At 46.9% G+C, this 16101-nt stretch overlaps 1 protein-coding gene across 2 annotated transcripts in view; it reads left to right on the top strand.

Annotated features, from left to right (window-relative positions):
- The first annotated feature begins 1205 nt into the window (after positions 1-1205).
- The window catches only part of CCSER1 (coiled-coil serine rich protein 1), a 690560-nt gene continuing 675664 nt past the window's right edge, over positions 1206-16101 (top strand). For both annotated transcript variants that reach the window (XM_033160591.1, XM_033160592.1), the window contains exon 1: positions 1206-1262. The gene's annotated coding sequence lies outside the window, so the exon portion shown is untranslated. The remainder of the gene's footprint in view (positions 1263-16101) is intronic.

The following is a 16101-nucleotide window of genomic DNA, read 5'->3' as shown; positions in this document are numbered from 1 at the left end:
ACAGAGGCTGTTGTCTAGAAAATTTCTCTTCCCCTTGCATGGCCTGCAAAACACACAGACACACACACACCTGTTTCATTCAACAGTTTTGGAGAGAAGGAGTGGGAAATCTGGTGCATTCAACCCGACCCGCCACACCCCCCTGCAAATTAAGATATTTTTTTGTCCATGCAAAATATGGAAAGGTACCATTTCCACACCATAAGCACATTTAACCACCACCACCCTGCCAAAGAATCCTGGGAACTGTAGCTCTGATGGGTAAACTTGAGTTCCCAAGATTGTTTGAGAGTATTTGTGTGTTTTAAATGCATGGTGTGTATGCAGTCTGGATGAATTATTCCAAATACTCCATTACCCTCTCCTCCCAGTTTTGAGGCTGCCCTCCATGCAAAATATGGAACTGGGTGGGGTAGAGGGGAAGAATGTAGCTTTTCACTCAGTTGATCCCAAACAACTGCTGTGGTTGCTGCACTGGGCTTCATGGTCACAACAGATCAATGCCGGAGAGAATGGCCACTCACTGCATACATAAACCAGCAGTACAATCCTGTGCATATCTGTCTACCCAAGGAGTTCAGTGAGGCTTCTTGCAGAGTAAGGCTAGCTCTGGGTATTGCAACCTGAGTGTGTGAGCCTCAGCTCCTTCCAGGTGACCTTGACTATTGAAATGGCAAGGACACAAGAAGGTCATACAATTTTATGCCAGAACTAATTTGCAACAACCAGCACCTTTCAGGTTTACTGGATCAGAACTAATCTGGAATGTCCAGCATCCTGAGGTTTCCCCAGCCACACACAAAATGACCGTCTTTTATTCTGGAACAGCTCACTTGCCCCTGCCTAGTCCTCAACTCACAATCTATAACGTGGATTATTAAGAGTATTCCATCCAGCAGGAACACACACAAACACACCCTTTTTATAACCACCCTGACTGGAGCAAGCCTATTAAGGAGCAACTACCGGTAAACTGCAATAAGTATATTTCAGAGTGCATGCCTCAAGTGAAGCTGCCCAAAAGGTTTTAAATCCCCCACCCCGTAATAGGAAAATGCAAACCATGGCAGACGAGAAAAAACAAACACACGGGTTACAGTGATTTGCTGGTCTTGGTTTCTTCTGCAGCTGTTGAAGCTTCTGCTGTGGCTTCATGAAAAGGGAAGGAGGAGGCTGGCCTGGAAGCAGGAAGAAGAGAGAGAGAGAAAAAAAAATTAAAAAATGAACCTGTTCCACTCTCTGCTGACTCAGAGCTCAGAAAGGTGAGGCTTTCTTAAATCCTTCCTGTCAATCCCCTTCTTAAGAGGCTGATCCTGCGCTGGCGGCTGCTCTCCCCTCCCAAGCCGGCTCCGCAATGCACTCCCAGCGAGGAGGTGGCACCGCGCAACCCCGCATGCAACGCGGCGCGCACAGCCCCACACACTCTCTCTCCAGACACACACCACGCACCGCAAGCGCCTCCCCTTTCGTCCCTCCCCGCCGCCTTCTCCTCTCTCCGTCTTTCCGTGCCACAAGCAGCGCCGGCTGCCAATCCGCCTGCTGCTGCTGCTGCTGCTGCTGCGTATCCTCTTCTGCACTCTCAACAGCAACAACATGAGTGCATGGGAAGCTCCGTTGGTTTCTTCTGCTGCAGAGCTTTTGCGCTGCTCTGGCTGGCTCTTGCTGGATTAATTGCTGCTGCTGCTGCTGCTAGCCCTGGACCAAGGCTGGGGTGTGTGTGCGTGTGGGTTTTTTTTGGCTTCCACCCACCTCGCTTCTCCGTGGGCGCATATGGGAAAATTTAAAGGACCGCACCAACCACCACTTTGGTGGTAAGGAGCGGGGCGGCCAGGACGAGACTTCGCGCCCCCCTCCCCAGCACTCAGTGGCAGGAGCGCCCCCGAGACAACCACCAGCTGCCCAACCAGGTAGTGAATAACCTCCATGCGCCCCTGACTCGTGGCGCCGCTCGATTTGGGAAGCTGGGAAGGCACCCTCGCATAGGGCGGCGGGGAAGGGGGCGGCTAGGAGATGGAAGGTCAGGATTTTAGGAAGGGAGGAGGAGGGAGACTGAGCTCCTCTGGGTCTATCAGGATTGCCCGCACAGCCAAGGAGGGCTGCGTTATTTTGGGAGGAAGCTTCCCGTGCTTGCGATGTGGTGGTCGCGGTTTTGCCTTGGGTGGGTGGATCGCGGAAGTGGGGGAACAAGTGCACACACGGGATCGAGGACTGGAAAGTGGTGCAAAGGCTTGGTTTGTGTACTGTGGTTTTTCTGTTTTTTTAAAAGCTCGCTTCGAGTCCTGCAGGTAGATCCGGGGCTGAGCACGCGGTAGCGGCAGCTGATTGGGAGGAAAGGAGCTGGAGGAGGAGAAGGCGAGAGCTAGAAGCCGGTATGTTTATTGCACGCAGGGCAGCCGCGGCTACGAGGAAGGGCTCGCCGAGAGCCGCATTGCCTTCTTCCTGTGCGCGCGAGGCGTGTTCCCTGGGATTGGACCGAGCTGGGCTCTCCTGCAAGTCGGCAGTGGCCGCAACGGCGGCTGGGATTAGGGCGAGGGCAGGGCGCTTTGTGGCAGTGCAGTTTTGGGGAAGGGGCGAGGAGGGTGTGCGCGTGTGGAAGGCTCCAAAGCTTCATCGTGGACTTATGCGGGGGAAGAAGACGCCTGTTTTCTGGGGAGAGGGTTCCCTCCTTTCCGCAGCGGCTGTGCAGCAGTAACATACATGCATACATATATACCTAGAGAGAGAAGGGAAAGGAAAGGGAGAGAGATTGGCAGCTGAGAGCCATGTGGATTCTCCACATGGCACCTTCCCCGTCCCCACTAGACACTGTCACCTCTTGCCCCTGCCATCGCTGCGCCAGCCACACTCATCACAGCTATCGAGCTATTTGCCAGAGAGCCGTTCACTGCCCATGCAATAAGACATGCTTGGGGTACATGTGTCATATTGCGGTGGGCATGGGGATGGTGGTGGAAGAGGCAGATTTGTGGTGGGTGGCAAGCTAGATGTGGCACCAGGAAGAATGGTCATTGGAGACTATGTCACCAGAAGGGCATTGTGACCCCAAGGAAGTAGGGCAGCTCCCAGTGCAGAAGGCAGCATGAGAGGGAATGTGTGCTTTGTCTGTGGGGCTCACGCCTGTTTTGCCCAGGTGTCACTTGGGGCTGAGTCTCGACCCATTGTGGTGTGTCAAATAAAAGTCCTCACTGCCCAGTTCCAGTTTTTCATTCTATTTCATTCAACATAACTTGAAGCAAATTCAGGCTGATGGGTTGTTACAGAGAAGTGAGTTCCTGGAATAATATTTGAATGGGGAGACGGTGTCGACGGGTGATGACGCACTTGTTCCTGGGTGGTTCCTTTTCATACTTTGAACTATGATGCTCTACCTGCGCCTTTTCCCATGGAGTATGGGAGCAGCTAGACATTGCAGCAGGCAGGGTAATTTCACATGCAGTTTCAAGGGGGAAGGGAGACTTAGCATTACCCAGTGGTGTCTCGTAATGCATCATCTTAACACGAGCCACGAGGGTGGTGCTCTTTGGCGACTGTAGTTTCCCAACACCATTAAGGAGAGACATCTTGCCAAGTAGTGGAGAGGATCGGTTTTCTTTTCCCATGGCGGAGCAGAGTTCCACTGAACATTCTTGTGGAACGGTTTTCGCTCTGCTGGAACCTCGGAGATATATGAAGCCTGGAGATTCAAAATGACTAATCTATCAAATTTCTCCGTCGCAGTATTGCTCACCCTGCTCAGTATGCAGTAACTGTTGCCACATCAGCCCCTTAGTGAATCAGGCGGCGTGGGGGGTGTTTTTCAGGAGGTCAGAAAGCATATTGGATAAAATGGAGGGGGAGGGAACGTTGCTCTGTGGTATAGAGAACATGCTCTGAATGCAGAAGGTTTCAGATTCAATCTCCTGAATCTCCAGGTTTGCTTGTTTTTAAAGATCACGTATCAGGTGGCAGGAAAGATCTCTGCCTGAGACCCTGATGAGCTACTTCCAAGTGACATTACTGACCCAGATGGACAAATGGCCTGCCCAGGTATAAGGCAGCTTCCAGTGCCCTTGATGAGATAAAGCAGAGAAGGGACAGGCCTGTAGCTCACTGGTAGTGCATCTGCTTTGCCTGCCAAAGGTCCCAGGTTCAATCCCCAGCATCTCCAGGTAGGGCTAGCAAAGGTCCCTGATGGATATTCTGGAGGAGCTGCTTCCAGTCAGTACTGAGCTTGATGGACCCATAGTTTGATTAAGTATAAGGCAGCTTCCAATCAGTGTCAGATTAAACCCTGTGGGAGGCCACAGGGAGCTGAAATCGGGGGAGGGGGGCTTGTCCATGCGCTTTGGGGGATAACATTGAACTAAGAAAGCTTGATTGTTATTTTCTTTCACGAGCAAATCAATATTATTTGGGTCCCTTTTCGTGGGGCCCCTGAAAGGTGTGGGCCCATAGGCCGGTGCCTACTCGGCCTATTTGGTAATCCAGCACTGCTTCCCATCTTAATAGAGAGCTAGGAAAGCCCCCCCCCCTCAAAAAAAAACTGGGGAGGAGGGGTTCCAGGTAGATGGGGAAAGTGAGCACTAGCAATGGGCGGGTGACATTCCAAACGGGAGGATGTGGAGATGCAAGGTGGTAATAGGGTAGGGGATTTTGGAACTGCCAGGGCATGAGGCTTACAAACTGCTTCCATTCACGAAGTGTTTTGTAAATTTGAGGCTCTGCTGTATTTGCTACGCTCCTCTTTCAGCCTGACAGCATGTAGTAATCGCGCTTATTTTCGCCGATTTCCTTTTTCGTCATTTTCACAGCTGAATGTGACTACAAAACAATTGAAAAAGCCGTCTCTCTTTTAAGAGGCGATTCAAAGCTAGACACATTCGTCTCTGTTTCCCCCCTCCCTTTTTCCTGGTATATGTTGTACTTGAAGTGTTAAAATCCTCAAGAGACTGAGGTGGAGAAAGCAAGTGTGTTGGGGGGGATGGGGGGGGGGGAGAGAGACAGACTAGGGGAGGTTTTTTTTTACCAGCACTTACTTCAAACACTTCCTCTTGCTTATATATAAAAAGGGGATAAAAAGGAAGCATGTTCCAAAACCAGTCCAGGGCTATATGAAAGTGAAATATTAATGGGCTGGGAAAGCTTAGACAGCAGATAACTTCGCACAAAACCGTTTTGGAGGGATTCCGCCCTCCTTACAACTCCTTGTGGCATATGAAATTGTGTCTCTGTAGTACCAACGCAATTAAAAACTTCAGGGCTGCAGGATTTGTAATTAAGGGGGTAGAATGATGTTGGCCAGTGGGTCATGATAGCAGATCTAATAATCTTTTCCATTGGAGAACATCTGTGATTTGAATTGTTTTTCTATTCTTGGAGGAAGCTGAAGGCCAGATTGGCATGGAAGCATTCTGAAGTGCCTTACCATGGGATTCCACTGAATTCCTTTGCAGGAAGCGTTTGGCTTAGGACTTAGTTGCAACAGAATCCCTTTTGCTAACCTCACCAGTTCCTCAAGAGAGTGAGGTGCAGTAGTAACTACAGGAAGCATGAGACTGTCATTCTGGTGAGACTCCAAAAGATTTCTCCTCCTGGATAAAATCCAGTACTACATTTTATGCATTAAAATCCTCCTACGTGCTACTAAATTTATTCACTTACTCTGCCAATTCAAGATTGCTGCACTCTGTATTTTGCGGAACTGACTCTGGGTTGTATGCAGCTAAGCCCTATTCAGAGCAGACCTGTTAAAGTCAATGAACCTACGTTAGTTAGGTACTTCAGTGTGTCTATGCTGTGTAGGACAAGCATTGAATGCCACCCATTTTCATGGTCATGACCCTGGGGTCGGATTCTCCTTCTTTAGAGGATGAGGGTTTGGAATCAGAAGGGAAATTGCACCCAAGACCAACCCCGGAAGTACTTCCAGAAGATGAGTCCACAGTGCCAGTGCCCTTCTAGTCCAAGGATGTCATAGAACTGTAGAGTGGGAAGGAGCCCCAAGGGTCATCTAGTCCAACTTGCTGCAGTGCAGGAATCTCTTGTCCAATGTGGGGCTAAAACCCATGACCCCGAGGTTAAGAGTCTCATGACTGTCACATTTGACTCTATCATGGAAGCCCCAGTACAGCCAAAGTTTACCCTGCTCTGTCAGAGTAAAAGACTCCTGGAGCGAGGCTGGGCCTCTTAAACCAAAGAGGCATCTTTCAGTGAAGGTGGGACTTGCAACTGGGACAGAGCTACTGTGCCTATATACTGTAGGGCTCAGTCTAAGGCATGGGTAGGCAAACTAAGGCCCGGGGGCCAGATCTGGCCCAATTGCCTTCTAAATCTGCCCCACGGACGGTCCGGGAATCAGCATGTTTTTACATGAGTAGAATGTGTGCTTTTATTTAAAATGCATCTCTGGGTTTTTTTGTGGGGCATAGGAATTCATTCTCCCCCCCCCAAAAAAAATATATAGTCCGGCCCCCCACAAGGTCTGAGGGACAGTGGACCAGCCCCCTGCCGAAAATGTTTGCTGACCGCTGGTCTAAGGCTACTGCAACATCAGTGTGGTGCTTGCCTTGAGGGGCGAGCTGCACTCACATCAGAACACTGGCATCACTTTTACCTGCAGATGTCACATAGGAAAAAAGTATAATGGGAAGTGATCGTTTCCCCTCCTCCCCCCAATAGAGAATACAACAACTTAGTGTTCTGGCAAAGCCCATTAAGGAATAGGTGCATTTAAGTCTTGGTGAAATTATTGGATTGGTCCGGCACTGGAGGATCTCCGGGCTATTTCAGAATGCATGGCATCTGTAAGTATAGTTCAAAGTGGTAATTGGCTAGAAGGCTGCCACTGAGGTTTAATCCTGAAGTTTATTTGGGTCAGTGGCGAACGGAGCCTCTTGGCTGCCTGGGGAGGCACCCCCTGGGGCGGAGGTTTTTGGGCGTCGCCGATTGTGGGGGCGGGGCCTTGAGTGTCACCCCCTCCAGGGCGGAACATGGGGCGGACCACCCCCAATGCCCCCACCCTTGCTCCGCCCCTGATTTGGGTAAGAGTTTGACAGAAAGAGTGGTCTGGCAGATATAAAATATTGGATTTGAAGTGGTGCAGCAATAAAGCTGCTGGCACTTTTTCAAAGCTAAGCAGGCTGCGATATGGTTTCACATTGGATGGGGGACTGAATGTTGCGATTCCTGCATTGCAGGTGGGTTGGACTAAATGATCCTCAGGGGGTCCTTTCAGCTCCATGATTCTAGGGTATGGATTCAAAGCTTTTCTATTCAGCTCCACTGAGTCTTTACTCAAAGTTCTTCCATCTGTAAAATGGGAATAATGCCTAGTTTCATTCATAGAGCTGTGAAGGTAGGTGAATAAGATAATGATGGAGCAGTTTTGCAACTGAGGTTATCAGAAACAGAGGCTACAAGACAATCCCCGGTGGACATTTAAAAACAAGGCTACCAGGTCCCTCCCTCAGCATGTATACATCTGGGATAGGGTTCTTGATCTGACTGGTAGGCCAGAGACAGACCCTTAACCTCACTCAACTTGCAGTCCACATTTGACAAGTGGGCAGGGCCACACACCTGTCAATCACCTGACATTGCAATGAAGTCAGGTGACCTGCTTCTGCCTGCATGCTTTGTAATCGATAGTGGCGTCCGCCCTGTGGAATGCCCTCCTTTCAGATGTCAAAGGAATAAACAACTATCTGACTTTTAGAAGACATCTTAAAGCAGCCTTGTTTAGGGAAGTTTTTAAGGATTGTTGTTTTTTATAATGCTTTTAGATACAGTGGTACCCCGCTAGACGAATGCCTCGCAAGACGAAAAACTCGCTAGACGAAGGCATTCGTCTAGCGGAAGGCTGCCCCGCAAGACGAAAAAGTCTATGGGGCTGCCTCGCAAGACGAAAAATTTTCGTCTTTTTTTTTTTTTTTTTTTGCGGAGCGCGGCTGTCATTGCCGCTCCGCAAGACGAAAAACCCGCTAGACGAAAATTTTCGCAGAACGAATTATTTTCGTCTAGCGGGGCACCACTGTATGTTGTAAGCTGCCCAGAAAATGCCTTTAAAAAAGCCTTTTATAATGCTTTTAGATATGTTGTAAGCTGTTGTAAGGTCCAACAGCCAGCTGGAGCCAGTGTGCTGTAGTGGTTAAGAACGGTAGACTCGTAATCTGGTGAACCGGGTTTGCTTCCCTGCTCCTCCACATGCAGCTGCTGGGTGACCTTGGGCTAGTCACACTTCTCTGAAGTCTCTCAGCCCCACTCACCTCACAGAGTGTTTGTTGTGGGGGAGGAAGGGAAAGGAGAATGTGAGCCGCTTTGAGACTCCTTCGGGTAGTGAAAAGCGGGATATCAAATCCAAACTCTTCTTCTTCTTCTTCTTCTTCTTCTTCTTCTTCTTCTTCTTCTTCTGGGCCTTGCAAAAGCCAGTGGACATAACTTTGCAAGCTTTGATGATCATCGGTGCCTGCAAACTCTCTTTTGGCCCAGCTGCATGCATCTTTACCTGCCCCACACTGGGTGTCATATATGATGTCAGCTGTATGGCAGGTGGGTGTGACTTGCATGAAACAACCTGTGAGCCAAATGGGGAGGCCAGGTATGAGTTTCTCCCCACTGCTGGTCCCCACTGATCCAGTATGAGTCTTCCCCAGCCCTACTTGGAGATTCCAAGGGTAGAACCACTGAGCTGTTCCTGATATGCACTACTAAATTTGTCTAAAAACCGTCACTTGTAGATCACGGTCAGGACTGCATCCAGGCTACCTTCATGACTTGGACCCCTCAGCTCTCGCTTGCCAGCCTCCAGACCTATCACACTGAAGTACCTGGCTACTTTATGGTATTCTGGAGTTCAGGGTCGGCTGGTTACTCGATGGCTTTCCCATTTTCCACAACGGCAATAACTCGAGCTCCCTTTCGTTCGCCATTGTCATTGAGATGTGCTCAATTCTGTTTCCTTTGGCTTCCCTGACTTCGTGACACGACGTGTGAAATGCAGCATGCATAAGCAGCTAGAAGTCGCATGCACAGTGCTGGGTTTGCAGTAGGCCGGTTTCATCCATATACATCAGCAAGGGCCTGTAACGCTGGGGTAATGGAAGCTATAGATGTATATTATACACACAATTGAATAAATAACAGCTTAGCTATTCACTAGTTAAATTTGGGGCTATGCATATGTATTGCTTCTCGCCTGCCTGTCGTACTACATGTCAGAGTGTATCGCTCAGATACGGCAGGCCCGCATGCTCCGTATGAGTGGCAAGCCTAGCAAGATTTCCCTTCTGGATTGTAACAAAATACTTGTGCTTTATGTAGGAGGCTATTGCTTTTATCAGAGCCGTCATCTGTCCTACACATGATAGTCAGTTCATAATAAAGCCTGAGGATTGGGTATGAGAAAGAAAGACTTGTAGGCTGAGATAGAGGAAGCACCACCGCATGCGCAAAGAGGACATCCTGGGGGGAAACGCAAGGGAGAAATTGCAAAAATATCTACATTAAAATCTCCCTGTCTGCATTATGCAGGGTTTTTTTCCACAGCAAAAATTAATTTAGATGGAGGAAAACTGAATAAGCTGCTGTGTAAGAATAAATGGAGTTCAACGCACACAATCACCCATCAATGATTTGTCTGTAAATATCTGGACTTCTTTATTTTTTAACCTTGCTCTAGACGTTGGAGCACCTTAAGATGGAGACAATGACCAAATGCAGGTGAATTAAAATCCCAGAGTCCTCCACCAAGCACACATTAGCAGTATCATTCGGGGAAGAAGTTAAGGACATAGGAACTTAGGAAACTGTGTTGTATCAGGATGTTGGTTTATCTAGCTCACTGTTGCCTGCACTGACTGGCAGCAACTCTCCAGGGTTTCAGGCAGGGCACATCCCAAGCTCTGCCTGTAGATGCAGGGGGTTGAACCTAGGACCTTTTGCGTGCAAAGCAGGTGCTCTGCCAGTGAGCTACATCCTTTCTAAGTCTGGTTGAAGCTCTTTGTGTTGGTGAGACCAATTCATGAGTAGGAAAGCACAGTGGTAGTTTCGATGTGCTTTGAAAAACCTGTGCAACCTCTTAATCACATACAGGAGTGGGCCAAAAGAAATGATGGTGTACATTGTGGGTCAGTGATGCCTCATATCGAACCACTTTTTGTTCTCTTGCCTGTCTCTAGATCCTGAGCCTAGGTAGAACTTGAAGAAATAAGGACAAATCTTCATTGTCACTCCTCTGGCACATTTAAGGGGTGGAAGAGGCATTTTGGGGCTTAAAAATTCTCCCTCGTTTTTAGACTGTAGCTCAGTATTGGATTAAATGCTTTCCACACAGAAGGTCCCAGGCCCAGTCCTTATGGGTGGGGATGTCTCTTTCCTGAAACCTTGGAGAGTTGTTGCTATGATAATGAACTACGAAGACGGACCAGTGGTCTGACAGGAATGTGCCGGCCGTGACACTTGTTCAGTTGCTTCCAGTCAATGGGAATGCTTCTGTTGACTCCAGCAAAGGAGAGGTTTCAGCCTTGGAATCTCCCCCTCTATTAATCATTCTGCATTATGCAGCCACCTGTTAAAAGCAGAATCAATCGCCGTCCCTTTGCAAGCCATTTGTTACTGACTCCACCATAGGTTAATGATTGCCAAAAGAAAAAGAGGAAAATCGTTTCTTTCTCCTTTTTTTTTCTTTTTTTTTGGAACGAGGCAGTGAAAGAGTCTGGGATGATGAACAGACTGTTGTGTCTCGGGGAAACAATGGAAGCAGCCTGCCAGTTTGGTTCAGAGTCCAGAACTGTGTTATTTCTAATCGCTGTCATACCATTTGCGTGCATGTGTGTGTGTGTGTGTGCGCGCGCGCTCAGTGTTCCACGCGATAAGAACATCGATTGAGGTAATTCATCTTCGAGTCATGGGAGACAATATGAAGGCTTTAGATAAGGGTGTGCTGTGCACGTACAAGAATGCATGCTGGTCCAGAAGCATAAGATGTTCAAAGATGTTTGGTGCATTGGCACAGAGAGAACCTTTTCAATGGCACATTGTGTCTGCCCTGCTGCAGGAGCTGGAGGCAATATTTGCCTGGCATCAACTTGAAATGTCAAGCAGCTACTTTATCAGTGTGTGTACAAGTTTCTGAAATGTAGTGAATTTGTATCTAATACTGCAGCATGCCTGCCAGCAGTACCTGTGCAGCTGGCTTGCTATATAATCCGGCTGAAGCAGACCTCGAAAGATAACTAACGTGCACTGAATTTTGGCAGTGGGGTGCTATTATGTTTCCATAGACATGCAAGCCTGGTTCGGATGTAGCACTGGACCATAGTTTAGTGTTATGTGAATGAGCCTGCAAAAGCATTGGGCTTGTATGCTGCTCTCTTCTTTATCCTCCTTCACTATTGTCCCAAGGAGGACATAGGAAGCTTGCTTTTGGGGGCGATGGTGTGGGGTTGAACATCAAACATAGCTTATTGTCACATCCAAGAAAGACAAAACTGTCTGGCGTAGGGGCAGAAAACATTTTTTTTCAGCCAAAGGCTGCATTTCCTACTGGGGACCACCTGCCAGGGGTGGGTGGAGCCATTCATGTAAATTGTGTGTTTGTACAGTAGGCTAGTTTCTACACACTCGCACATCTGTCTCCATCCAGGGAAGCAAGAGGCATGATCAGAGTTCAGGGATACTTTTCAGCCAGTCGAAAACACTCAAGGAGGATGCAAAAGCGAATCAGTAGGATGCATGTGGCTTGGGGAGCATCCTGACCAGTGCTTTAAGACAGAGGTGTGGAACCTTAGGCCTGTGGGGCAATTGTGGCCCACCAAAGAACTCCTTTTGGTCCGCCAGGCCATTTTGGGAAGCCCAGGCCCACCCAACCTACAATTGAGAGCTTAAAGTAGGCTCCCAATGGTTCCTTTGCCAGAGCAAGGTGCACCTACCACCTGCCCATTGAAAATGCTCCTTGCTTGTTGAGGGGGAAGCAGCAGCCATGCCTTGACAGTGCAGCTCCTTAAACCTCTGGTCTCCAAAGGGCTTTTGGAAAGCCCTGCACAGCATTTTGAACCTCTGGTTTTCGGAGGTTTAATGCAACAGCACAGAAATCCCTTTGTAAGTGACCTTGTGCTACTCTTTTATTCCTCCTAGGGTCTACATCAGGGGTAGGCAACCTAAGGCCTTCTCAGTCTGGCCCGCGGATGGTCCGGGAATCAGCGTGTTTTCACATGAGTAGAATGTGTCCTTTTATTCAAAATGCATCTCTGGGTTATTTGTGGGGCATAGGAATTTGTTCCTCCCCCCCTCCCCCGAAATACAGTCATACCTTGGGTTAGGCCTCTTCAGCTTGCGTGATTTCGGGTTGCACACCACGCTGAACCTGGAAGTACCGGACCGGGTTACTTCCAGGTTCTGGCACTCGCGCATGTGCAGAAGCGCCGAATTGCGACCCGCCCGTGTGCAAACGTGGCGCTGCAGGTTGCAAACACTGCGGGTTGCGAACGTGCCTCCTGCACGGATCACATTCGCAACCCGAGCGTCCACAGTATAGTCTGGCCCACCACCTGGTCTGAGGGATTGTGGACCGGCTCATGGCTGAAAAAGGTCGCTGACCCCTGGTCTACATGAACCAAGAAATAGCCCAGGATCCTCTGTTACATGCAAGTGTTCTGTTGCAGATGCCTGGGAATTTGCTGGCAGACCACCTGATGTGGAAAGAGTTCCCTGAACATAAGAAGTCTGGAAAAAAGTAACCACCCTGTTAAAGCATTTGGCATCCTGACAGGCAAATGAATACTTAGCTTTTCTTGCCAGCATCGCACTTAACCATGCAGATATAATTTTGCAGGATTGAGTTTTGCATCCCCTGTGATCTTATATTTTGCTGTTTTATGATTGCAGAGTTGGAGGGAACTAAGGTAGAAACTCACCCCACCTCCCATGCGCAGGAGCAAGATTAATTAAACCTAAATTCTTTCTGACAGTTATGTATCCAAACTAATTTTAAAAACTTGCTGTGTCTGAGGTCCCAGAACCTTTCCCGATAGTATTTTTCAATTTGCAGCCTGTTCTTATGGGTAGAACTTTTCCCCCTGATATTATTTAATCTGAATCTTTTTCCTCCTGCTGTTTAAGCTCATTACTGCTTTTCCTATCCTCAGTAGCAATACCTAGCAACTGGTTACCTTCCTACTTATCACAGCCTGATACATATTTGAAAACATCTGTCATGCCTCCCTAATGTAATCTCTCCTTAAGACGGAACTCTAAACAGATCTTTCAATAGTTTTCTCTCTGCCATTTGGGCCTGCTCGGAGATGTGTGCTGCTCTTGGCTTCAGACAAACAAACTCACTTCTGTGTCAAGAAAAAGCAGGATTCTGTGCCCTGCATAATATAATGTACAGGTGAAATTATTCAACCAGAATAATTTAGGTCTGTTACTGTTACTCAGAAGTGAGGAATATGGAGCAATTAAGTGCATGATTCAGCAGCCTTCTGAAAGGTTTGGGTCTGGTCAACACTTGTGTAGGAGACTACCTTGGAATACTGTGTGATGCCTTTAACTCCATACGAGGAAAATGGTGGCATCGATAAAGAATGCAGGCCTGCCAAGTTCCACCTCCAATGACTGGAAATCCTTCTCACTTCCCCCGCACTGGATATACAAGCGGTGACCATTTTGCATGAGGATTGTGTTCTTGGCCCCTGTATGCATGCATGCATGCATAAACCCAACCCACTCTGTTTCACCCCATTCCACCCCTGTTATGTCCTCTTCCAGGCACAAAAGGACCTGCGCGTTGGCGGTTGTGCCACCTGTACCATAAAGTTTTTTGTTTGTATCCATATGGACTAGAAACCTACTTGTAAAAAAGCTGCCGAACTATGGCAGATATGAATATCCGTATTGCTTGGGTGGAATATACACAGCTATTTTCATAAAAAAAACATCACCAGTATGCATTGAACTGGGGAATTCCCAGCTTCTTTACCTACGTGTTAGATTTTCTGTCAGCTCTGTGCTTTCAGTTAAGTCTTCAGCGCCCTCCACTTTCCTTCATTTGCTATTTTGAAAATGGAAAATTTGCAAGTGTGCAGATTGAACAAAAGAGGGTTCTATCCAGTGGTGGCTTTGCACTAGCAGAAGCACTTTCCTGAGGTAAGGCGGGCTGTTAAAGATCCACTCACTGTGTCATAACTCTCCTCCCACTCCTAGATGACCAGGCAGAAAAAATGTTTTGTAAACTGGAAGAGATTTTGTCTTCTCCTTCCCTCTCACAGGGCACCAGAGTGCCACAAATGACTAACGCAGCAAGTGAGTACAGTATTAATGCATTTTTGTGAAGTTGCTAGCTTGTATGAATTTGTTTGCAAGGCTAGTAAATTGTGTATGGAGGCACATGCAGTTCTGTTTGCTGGTGTGAATAATGTGAGAAGCAGCTGGCCTAGGCAAACTCTTGTACAAAAGACAGAGAAAGGAAGCTCTGAATCAGGGGACTTTAGAGTGCAGGTTGCTTGTTTATTAGGAGGAAGGAAAGGTTTTAAGTTTGCTGCTGCATTTTTTTCTGGAAGGGCTGGTATGTGTCTCTGGCACAGCTCTGCTTGCAGCCAGGCCTGTTTTGCTTCCAGAATTTCAGTGGCTGGCTTCCAAGTCTACTCAACGCACACGCACACACCCGTCTCAATACAGCAAGTGGCAGATGGGCAGCATGGAAGATAGGAGTTGACACTACCGTACTGTAGGCTCGTGTCTGCAACCATCCTGCACCAATTAAGAACTCTCTGTTGTTGTTTTTTTATAAGAATTTATTGATTTTCTAAAAAATAAAAAAATAAACATACAAAATACAATACACAAAAAATGAAACAAAACACTGCTACAATACACTACAAAACTAAAATACAAAAACAAACCTAACAAAAGAAAAAACATTTATTTACCTAATCTTATCTTATTTATAATCTTACTTAGGGACTTTCTCACGTCCTCTCTTCTGCGTTCATTTCAAATATACTATAGTAACTTTATAACTTATTTATATTCCTCTTCCTCCAATATTCTTAATCCTTATCTATCATTATATATCCATAAACTTATTCTTAATATAATGCACATTACACAATTCTAACTTCTTACATCCTACTTTCACCTAACCTTTTATTACTATCGCCTATAATATCCTCTGATTTCAATTTCAAATGTCTAACTTTTCACGTCGTTTCAAATATTCTTTAAATTTCTTCCAATCTTCTTGCACCTTCTCCTCCCTCTGGTCTCGGAGTTTCGCGGTCAGTTCTGCGAGTTCCATATATTCAACCAACTTCATTTGCCATTCTTCAACTGTTGGTAGCTCTTCAGTTTTCCATCTTTTAGCAATCAAAATCCTAGCAGCTGTTGTGGCATACATAAAAAATATTCTATCTTTGTTGGGAATTTCATGATTGGTCATGCCCAACAGAAAGGCCTCTGGTTTCTTAGTGAATGTGTTTTTCAACACTTTTTTAAGTTCATTATAAATTTTCTCCCAGAAGTCCTTTACTTTTGGGCACGTCCACCACATGTGATAGAAGGTACCTTCTACTTGTTTACATTTCCAGCATTCATTACTCAAACCATGATACATCTTAGCCAACTTTACTGGAGTTAAATACCACCTGTAAATCATTTTCATTACATTTTCCCGTAGCACATTGCATGCCTTCCCTCCACAATCTCTCCCAATCCTCAAACATTATGTTATGTCCAAGATCTTTCGCCTAGTCAATCATAACTGATTTAACCATTTCATCTTTCGTATGCCACTCTAGCAACAAATTATACATTCTGGAAAGATTCTTAGAGTTCGGTTCTATTAGTTCCGTCTCCAACTTGGATTTCTCTGACTGAAAGCCTCGTTTCTTATCCAACTTGAACACTTCATTTATCTGATAGTACTGCAGCCAGTCAGATACTTTCTCTTTCAATTGTTCATAACTTTTCAATTTAAAATTCTGACCTTCTTGTTCTAATATATCAGCATACTTCGGCCACTTTGCAGGCATATTGGGTCTCTTGTAAGCCTTAGCCTCAACTGGTGACAACCATCTGGGGGTCTTCCTCTCAATTAAGAACTCTCTGAAACCCAGAACAGTTTTCTTC

The sequence above is a fragment of the Lacerta agilis genome, chromosome 9 (genome assembly GCF_009819535.1).
Source record: "Lacerta agilis isolate rLacAgi1 chromosome 9, rLacAgi1.pri, whole genome shotgun sequence".
NCBI classification, from domain to species: Eukaryota; Metazoa; Chordata; class Lepidosauria; order Squamata; family Lacertidae; genus Lacerta; species Lacerta agilis.
The sequence above is the reverse complement of the archived record's forward strand: the minus strand, read 5'-3'. Positions and strand labels throughout refer to the sequence as shown.